Source organism: Oncorhynchus clarkii, chromosome 1, assembly GCF_045791955.1.
Source record: "Oncorhynchus clarkii lewisi isolate Uvic-CL-2024 chromosome 1, UVic_Ocla_1.0, whole genome shotgun sequence".
Classification (NCBI taxonomy): Eukaryota; Metazoa; Chordata; class Actinopteri; order Salmoniformes; family Salmonidae; genus Oncorhynchus; species Oncorhynchus clarkii.
In genome coordinates, this window is record NC_092147.1 from 31,212,190 (window position 1) to 31,222,209 (window position 10,020).

A 10,020-nucleotide genomic window follows, 5' to 3' on the forward strand; every position below is an offset into this window, starting at 1 on the left:
AATTTATTACAGATAAATATGAAAGAAAAGGGTAAATACAACACTGGATTGAACCCCCTAATTGTCAAACTATTAATGTACAACAATATAGAAGATACAAAACTAGAGGTTATGCAGTATGGGTATATATATATATCCACTGCACACTTCTTAGGTGTGTAATTGACATGACCGAGGATTGAAATTGAAATTCTAGTTTGAAAAATAAATGTAAAATGGACAAAGTAAAGGGTGTGCAATATGTAGACCCACTGAGTGTACATTCTGAACCTTGTTTGAGGTCAGTAGGTCACATAACCAAGGCGATATTGAAATGTCAAATCACCTGAGATGAAGTGTCAAAAGGGTGTGCAATATAGAAGGGTAGTCAGTGGACATTCTGAACCTTGGTTGAGGTTACATGACCAAGGAGCTATTTGAATGTTTAAAAAAAGTCTGCACCCAATACAGCTAGCCTTCAACATATTCTTATAGCCTACATATTCTTACCTCTGATTTCTATTGAATTGTGTCCATTTTCTGTTTTAGATTTTCACAAATATGAAACAATAGATGGTATCATCATAAAACAATATCAATTTAGATCATACAAGGGACAAAACTTACCTTAAATTGAAAATATATTTTGTCAGTGGTTGCTTGTTGTGAGCGCTGAGGGAACTTTATGCACTTGGCCAGATGACTCCATCTTTGTTGCATTCTTCACATGATTTGGCACAGTATTTGCAAATGTACACAGCATTTCCTTCTACATTGGCTGCAGTGAAATGTCTCCACACATATAGTGCCCATTGCATTTTCCTGTTAAGATTTGTTTTTTTTAAACAAAACGAATACAATTCCATGTACAGATAAATAGTTAGCAGTTAGATTAAACAACTCTGTAAAATAAATGTTTTAAAATGAAACATGTATGGAAACAGGTGAATTAACACTCAGTTAGCAGGCTCAAGCAAGCTAAAACCCACATTGTAGCAAAAACTAACTAGCAGAAATTAACAAGTTAGAAAATGGTTTAAACACACTTTGCTGTAGGCTACTATTTAACAAAAAATGTATTTCATATAAAATATTCCCACCCAGTATTGTAATCAAAACATACCAGAAAGCATGTAGTCCTTGGCTCAGACAGTATAGTAGTGTGTGCTCAATAGCATCTCATTAATGTGCAAGATCTTGAATCAGCTGTACATGTGATGGAAGAGCACATGTGAAGGGAGAATGTACTGTACTGTACATGCAGAGGGTTGCAATTCCATTGAATTGGGGATACTTTAACCAAAATATGCCAAAAGACCTAGAATTAATTGCCTTGTGTATCCCACAAAAAAAGGGTCACTGTTATAAGCTAACTTTTTTGATGATTTTAAGCAAAATTCCCCAGATTCCAGGGCTTAACTTCCCATGGAAAAGGTCCGGGAAAATTTCTGAAATTTACCGGAACATTTCTGACCCTTTGCAACCCTAGATGCAGCCATCATTTACTATTTTGCGTGTAGGGTTACTATACGTAACTTACGTAACCCATTTTATAAGAGATTCTCCAAAATTGAGATATTACAGGCATTTATATATAAACTCCAGTCGTACTTTATCAAAAGCCTTTTCAAAGCCAGCTATGAAAATCAGTCCTGGTTTCCCAGACATTTCATAGTGTTCTATTGTTTCCAGTACTTGTCTTATATTATCTCCAATGTATCGTCCATGTAAAAAAAAACTGTCTGATTAGGAGGAATAATATCTAACAAAATCTTTTTAATTCTATGCGCTAAGTATTTAGCTGGAAATTTTGCATCACAACACTGAAGTGTAAGAGGCCTCCAATTTTTTTAATGGACTGTATCTTTATATGTACCACTTGGATCATGTTTCAGTAATAATGAAATCAGACCTTCTTGTTGAGTGTACAATAATCTACCATTTTATAGGAGTGGTTAGAACATGCTAATAACGGTCCTCTGAGTATATTAAAAAAAGTTTGGTATACCTCCACTGGTATGCCATCCAGCCCTGGAGTTTTCCCAGAGTTAAAGGCTTTAATTGCATCAAGAAGTTCCTTCTCTGTAATTTGGCCGTCACATGAGTCTTTCTGTACAGATGTTAATTTTACATTATTAATAGGGGGGAAATTTATACAATTAGCTTCGGTTAGTGGAGATGGAGGAGACTGACACGAAAACATATGCTTAAAGTACTTTACTTCCTCTTTCAAAATATTGTTTGGTGAATCATGAGTGACTCCATCATTTGTAACAAATGTCTGTAAAAAAATGTTGGTAGCATTTCTATGTTGAAGATTGAAAAATAATTTGGTGCGTTTTCCCTAATATTCCTTCCAGTTCGCTTTATTTAAAAATATATATTACACTGGATCTTTCTTGAATAAGTTCCTCCATTTATTTTTGTTTTTCCTCTAAGTTACTCTGAGCCTCTATGGTACAGTTTTTATTGCTATCTATCTGTACTGTTAGTCCTTCAATTTCCTTTGTTAATATAGACTCGACCTAAATTGCATTTGTTTTATAGATGAGTACTGAATTGCATGGCCTCTAAAGGCACATTTAAAAGTGGCCCATACAATAAGGGGATCTCCTATGTTATGTCGGAAAAAGTCAGTTATAAATGATTCTGTCCTAGTTAAAAACAAGTTATCATCCAGTAGGCTTTGATCAAATTTCCAATAGCCTCGCCTACGTGTAAATTCTGTAAGAGTAATATATATATGATGTCAATTCTGTGATGATCCGACTGCATTCTGTCCCCTATCAACACTTTTTAAACTTTTGGTGCCAGAGAGAATGACATAAGAAAGTAATCAAGATGACTAGCTTGATTAAGCCTCCGCCATGAATATCTAACTAGGTCAGGGTATTTAAGCCTCCATATATCCACTAATTCCAACATATCAATGACATTCATGATTTCCTTAAGTGCCTGAGGGTGATACTGTAGCTATGCTTAGTCTAATACAGTGACAACCAAAAAATTACCAAAAAATATTTAGTTCGGTCAACGTAACCTAAATAGGATGTGAAGGTCTATGGTTCTGATTTCTGTGTGCGTGTGCATGCAAGTAGAAAAAACATGTCGGCTCACCCTACTTGTACAGAAACGCCAATGCCATCATCCTCTTTTTCATGTTGACAAAAAAGTCTATACTCTGTCATACAGTACACCCTTTATTTTTTATTGTCTTATAGGCTACCTGGCTAAAATGCTTGCTTGCTAGCATAACTTCCTTTCATGTGCAACATTAGCCTCCTACATTTAGCTACATATTGAACTTCCATCCTCTCAGTCCAGGGGCACAATGTGTATGAATTTATGGTTGGATCAGAATTGCGGTTATAATCATTGGCCAGTATGGAGAATTAAGTAAAACCACAAGTCCAAATCCCTATCTCCATCTATGGCTAATTGAAGAATGGGACCATTTTTGCTAGCTAGCCACCGGAGGGAAACAACACAACGAGATGCAACAATTGAGGTTGTTTCTGTCAATTGTGCATTTCTCTTGAAGCGATGTGATAGGAGTCAAGCCAAATCCAAACCAAAAATGCCTTTTCAACATTGGAAATATACGTATTTTAAACACCCGAAAATACTTATTTTCACCTTTCATTCAAAACCTAAATTGAACTAAACTTCAATGTCTGGAAAATATGTATTTTAGACATCTTTTCAATGTAATTTTGCTTACTGGGACTATTCTAGTTTTACAGGGGGCAGCTATGTTTTGGTCTCCTCTAGAGCAGCATGTTAGTTTTAGCCACAGGCTGCTGCAGGGCTATAGCTGGATGCATCTCCCATCCTCACCTGATTCAGAATATATCATTTTCATAGTCATGGCATGCTTGGTTCAATACAATAGCTATGGCGAGAGAACCAAATATCCAGTATAAAACTAATTTAGCCCCGGTCTCAAACCGCGCACCTGAGAGCAACTCGGGGTCCTGAGGAAAAGGCTATAAGGACACAGAAGCCTGACACCCAAACGATTTCATTTCAGAATGTATCAAAATTAGGTTAGGGTTTGGGTAGTCTCGTGTTGCCATACCTCCAAAATCACAATGTTGTCGGGCCTGGTTCGCGACGAGGTTAGGTTAAGGTAATGGTTAGCGTTAGGTTTTTGCTAGTCGATCTGAGCGTCAGCTGTGTCCTTATAGTTTCTCCCCGACTCTCTCCTTCGTGGTCCTGAAGTTTTACAGGAAAGCATAGTATGGAGGAATGCAGCATCATTATCCAACTTCCACCTCCCTGATCCTAGATTTCCACTAGTTACTATAGCCACAAAGTCATCATTGTTTATTGTAAAAGTGAATGACAACAAAAATGGGATTTTTGATCATAATTAATGGTAAGGGTTAGACATAAGGTTAGCAGTGTGAAAATCACATTTTCAAAAGATAAATTGTCTTCTCATCTTCTATGAGGTTTAACAGCGGTTGGCATCCAATTTGTTGCATTACCAACACCTACTAGACTGGAGTACAACTCCCTTATACTTTGCTTGAAAAAATAATAAAAATTTACTAAATAAATACCCTACCATCTAACACTACACTCACTATTTTCAAAATTATATACAGAATTTAACACCATCCTACTCCACTAATTAAATGTATTTATTCCTACCTCATGCCATCATCCTGAAAGGATGGGACATCACCACTTAACACACCCTGTAACTCTTCTGATGTCAAATCTCGCACACCCAAATACCACCACAACCTCACTTTTCTGAGACTTCCGATCCATCCCTGCAGTACAATTGATAAGCATTGGTATAAATGCTAAAAATCCAATCTTACTGAAACTTATTTCACTTTTTGGCCTATCCCTCTGTAATGGTACATCTCTACTACTCCTCCCCCTTAACCCATCTTCCTCTACTTTCTTCACTGCCTCAGCATATGGCAACTTCTGCTCTACTCTAACCCTGGAAACCTCAACCTGCCTCTCTCGCACCAGACATTTCTGATCCCCAGCCCCATGGGCACCCCTACAATTAACACATTCCACTACTTTCCTCAATACTAAACATCCCTTTGTCTCATGCCCTTCTGCACATTTCTCACACCTTGGACCCTCCCTCCTACACACTGCTGCCACATGCCCATAAGCTTGACACCTGTAACATCGTAATGTATTCGGCACATACGCTCGTACAGGATAACTTATATATTCTAACTTCACTTTGTCAGGCAAAGACTCAACTTCCAAACTCAAAAGAACAGACAATGACTCTTCTGATTCCCGACTCTCTCCAACCTGTCTGCGTCGCATCAATTGACGAGCATCACATACACCGGGAATCTTTGCCCTCAGCTAGTCAACTTTTATATCTACTGCTACCCCAGTTATCACTTTTCTTGAGAATGAAACAATTAACTTTTTTTGCCCCCATTAGTTTTACTTCGAGCGCATTCTTACTCTGCCCAACAGAAACACAAACAATTATCACTAGACCACTTCTGGTTACCCTCACTGATTCCACATGACCCAACTCTTTTTTCACCCACTGTGAAACCACAAATGGATCAGCCATAAGGCAAGAGTCCCCTTTTTCCATAAACCTCGCTCCTACTGTCACAGACTCTTCTTTATCCTGATCCTCGGTGCATACTTCACCCTCATTCACTTCTATTTTTCCTCCTGTCTTTACCTCCCTCTGCTTACACTTTCTTCCCTTCACTTTCTTCCCTTCTTCTTTAACAAACCATCTCCCTTTTTTCAACCATTCTTATCTGACTCAAGCTCACCCTCTTCTTCCCTCTCTCTCTTAGACCTTCTTCCCTCTCTCTTATACATTCTCTCCCGCTCCATATCCCTCCATTCCTCCTCTGTTTTCAACGTATATGTCTCCTCATGATAATACCGCACTACGCCTGACCGCCATCTCCTTCCCGCCTTCTCCAGGGCAGTGTTGCCAACTCCTCAATAAGGAAAGTAGCTATTGGCTGTCCTAAAAGTCACTAAATTACATCATCACCCAATTTGCATAATTAGCCATTTGCATGTAATTGTGATGGACGCTGTAGGAGAGAGGAATAACATGGGAGAGACAAAAAATGAGTAAAAAACACCCTAATATGTTTAGAATTACAAATGAACTTTCTTCTGTCGATTATTGTTTTTTTTCATGTCACAATTCCAACCCTCCTCCTTTATCCAGGCTTGGGACCTGCAAAAGTGACCCAAAAGAGACACTACTTAGTTTTTTATTTTATTTTTTATTTGATTGGTTTTTGATTTTTAGTTTAATTTTCTTAATTTGGTTGGGTTTGGTTTTTAACCTTATGGTCCACAACAAGTAAAACATGAACATTTTTAACCATACATTTTTTTACATTTATTTGTATACAATCTAAATGAACAATCTAAATGGACCCAAAAGAAACAATAGAAAAAACTGTCAATTGCAATGTGAGAAAATTATGGTAACTAGTCTGGCCCTAATTCGGTTATTTTTTTAAAATTTCAGAACCCCCTCCACACACACACAAGATGTGCTGGCTCACAGAAAGAGTGGGTCATCGTCATTTTGGTAAAGGGAGCTAACTTAAATGAGTAAGCAGCTGATGTGCCAAAAAGCTGCAAAACATTATCAGGCAGCTGGTGCTCATAGCAAGCCTCACCAGACAGCTTCAGTCCCATATTGAATGTACAGAATGGAGTTAAGGGTCTGCAAGGACATCCGATTTCTAAGGTTGCTTTTTACACACTCATCTGGCTGTATACTCTCTCGACTTCAGCATTTAAGTGTGGCGAGGACAACACAGACACAGCAGCCATGGCAGGTTCTTGAAACGGGTTGATATCAGCTGCATCCCTGAACTTCCAAATCTCACTCCAGAAGCCCAGTGTGTTTTTTGTCTCATTCCATTTACCAAGATGGGTGGCATGCCATTGCTGGACAATCTTGCCTGTCTCTGCAGGTGAGTAGCCAAGGAGCTTGTCTATTTTTTTCTATTTCTCCAAGGCTCTTATTGTGCTTTAGAGTTTCCTCCACATTGAAAACTGACATGTACTGCAATGCTTCGATGTTGTCCGGCAGTCTCACCCTCAACTCATTGGTGAGGGAGATGGTGAAGGCTACACACCCCTTTCAGACATTGTTTTCATCCTCAGGCGCAAGGTGGAGGTCAGCTGCCTTTGACTCAAAAAGTTAACCAAGGTACGGTTTGGGACTGATGTATCCATCTATTGGCTCTTTGTGTACATCAACATTTGCCAGTGGATTCAGCACCCTGCTGCTCACAGACTTGATCAGGCTAACCAAACTGTCAAGTAGCTTAAGAGGATCTACTTGCTCTCCCTTAAAAACCTTGATGGCCAACTGTACCTCACCCAGAACTGACTTCATAAAAGTCAGATACAATATGTTTTGAGGATCACTGTACATGGATTATAAAACCTCAGCCATGTAGCAGTGTTCATTGGACTTGGTGACTGCGAAATGCAGCCTAAGCTCCCCCCACTGGTCCAAATGTGTGAAACTGCGGGTTCAATGGAGAGCCAACATGTGGCACACACCTTGGCTATCTGTAAAGGTTTCCCCACACAGTTGATGGTCTCATATATGGCCTTGTAGGCCTCCCTGAGCTTTGGAGACACTGAAAACCAGTTATAAGTCTCTCGTACCAAGTACTCCACCCTACGGGGATGGTGTATTTGGAAGCATTACTTACAGCAAGCTGCAGAGAGTGGCACACGCAGCGAATAAGAACCAGATATTTGAGGCCATACTCCTCCTTCAGCACTTTATGGACCCCATTGTTAATCCCCGTCATAACAGAGGCATTGTCAGTCCTTATTCCCAGGAGTTTCTCTTTTTTAAGACAACACTTCTCGAGGAAAGCCACAACAGCACAGGCTATAGATTTGGCATCTCCTCCCTCCAAATCAACAAGCCCTAGAAATGTTGACACAATTGTCTGCTTGGTGTCACTAAAGTACGTTATCACAACCCCTAGGTACTTAGAAACACTTACATCCGTGGACTCATCAAGAAGGAGGCTGAAACGCTGGTCACCCACATCTGCAACCAACTTTTTCAGAAAGTATGGTGCTAGAACACCATTAATAATTTCCGTGCACTTTGAAGTAGGTAGCAGCAGTGGAGTCTGAGAAAGAAGCTCTACATGCTTCTCCAATGTGATCACATGCCAGCATGGAACAGTGTTCAGCGATAGCTAATGCCATGGTGGCCTCAGCCTTTTTTGCAGTCAATTTTTTAAACTATAAATGGCAGCTTGTTTTGGGTGGAACTGTTATAAGGCTTTGCCTTTTGAGTATGTTTTTGAGTTGTCATGTGTTTTTTTACATCACTAAGGTTGGCGTAGAAATCAGCCTTACAATGCAGGCAGTATGCCCGTGTATCATCTCCAATAAATGGCTTCAACCAGGCTTTGAATTCAGGATTTGATTCCCACTCCTTTCTGTATTTTTGAGTGTACAGTCGTGGCCAAAAGTTTTGAGAATGACACGAATATTAATTTCCACAAAGTTTGCTGCTTCAGTGTCTTTAGATATTTTTGTCAGATGTTACTATGTAATGCTGAAGTATAATTACAAGCATTTCATAAGTGTCAAATGCTTTTACTAACAATTACATGAAGTTGATGCGAAGTCAATATTTGCAGTGTTGACCCTTCTTTTTCAAGACCTCTGCAATCTTTCCTGGCATGCTGTCAATTAACTTCTGGGCCACATCCTGACTGATGGCAGCCCATTCTTGCATAATCAATGCTTGGAGTTTGTCAGACTTTGTAGGTTTTTCTTTGTCCACCCGCCTCTTGAGGATTGACCACAAGTTCTCAATGGGATTAAGATCCGGGGAGTTTCCTGGCCATGGACCCAAAATATCGATGTTTTGTTCCCCAAGCCACTTAGTTATCACTTTTGCCTTATGGCAAGGTGCTCCATCATGATGGAAAAGGCATTGTTCGTCACCAAACTGTTCCTGGATGGTTGGGAGAAGTTGCTCTCGGAGGATGTGTTGGTACAATTCTTTATTCATGGCTGTGTTCTTAGGCAAAATTGTGAGTGAGCCCACTACCTTGGCTGAGAAGCAACCCCACACATGAATGGTCTCAGGATGCTTTACTGTTGGCATGACACAAGGCTGATGGTAGCGCTCACCTTGTCTTCTCCGGACAAGCTTTTATCCGGATGCCCCAAACAATCGGAAAGGGGATTCATCAGAGAAAGTGACTTTACCCCAGTCCTCAGCAGTCCAATCCTTGTACCTTTTGCAGAATATCAGCCTGTCCCTGATGTTTTTCCTGGAGAGAAGGGGCTTCTTTGCTGCCCTTCTTGACACCAGGCCATCCTCCAAACGTCTTCGCCTCACTGTGCGGGCAGATGCACTCACACCTGCCTGCTGCCATTCCTGAGCAAGCTCAACTTTAGGAGACGGTCCAGGAGCTTGCTGGACTTTCTTGGGCGCCCTGAAGCCTTCTTCACAACAATTGAACCGCTATCCTTGAAGTTCTTGATGATCCGATAAATGGTTGTTTTAGGTGCAATCTTACTTGCAGCAATATCCCTGCCTGTGAAGCCCTTTTTGTGCAAAGCAATGATGACGGCACATGTTTCCTTGCAGGTAACCATGGTTGACAGAGGAAGAACAATGATTCCAAGCACCACCCTCCTTTTGAAGCTTCCAGTCTGTTATTTGAACTCAATCAGCAGTGATCTCCAGCCTTGTCCTCGTCAACACTCACACCTGTGATAATGAGAGAATCACTGACATGTCAGCTGGTCCTTTTGTGGCAGGGCTGAAATGCAGTGGAAATGTTTTTTGGGGGGATTAAGTTAATTTGCATGGCAAAAAGGGACTTTGCAATTAATTCATCTGATCACTCTTCATAACATTCTGGAGTATATGCAAATTGCCATCATACAAACTGAGGCAGTAGACTTTGTGAAAATGAATATTTGTGTCATCCTCAAAACTTTTGGCCAGGACTGTACAGTTTAGACTGAGACATGATGAGCTAGCCAGCTAGATGTTTA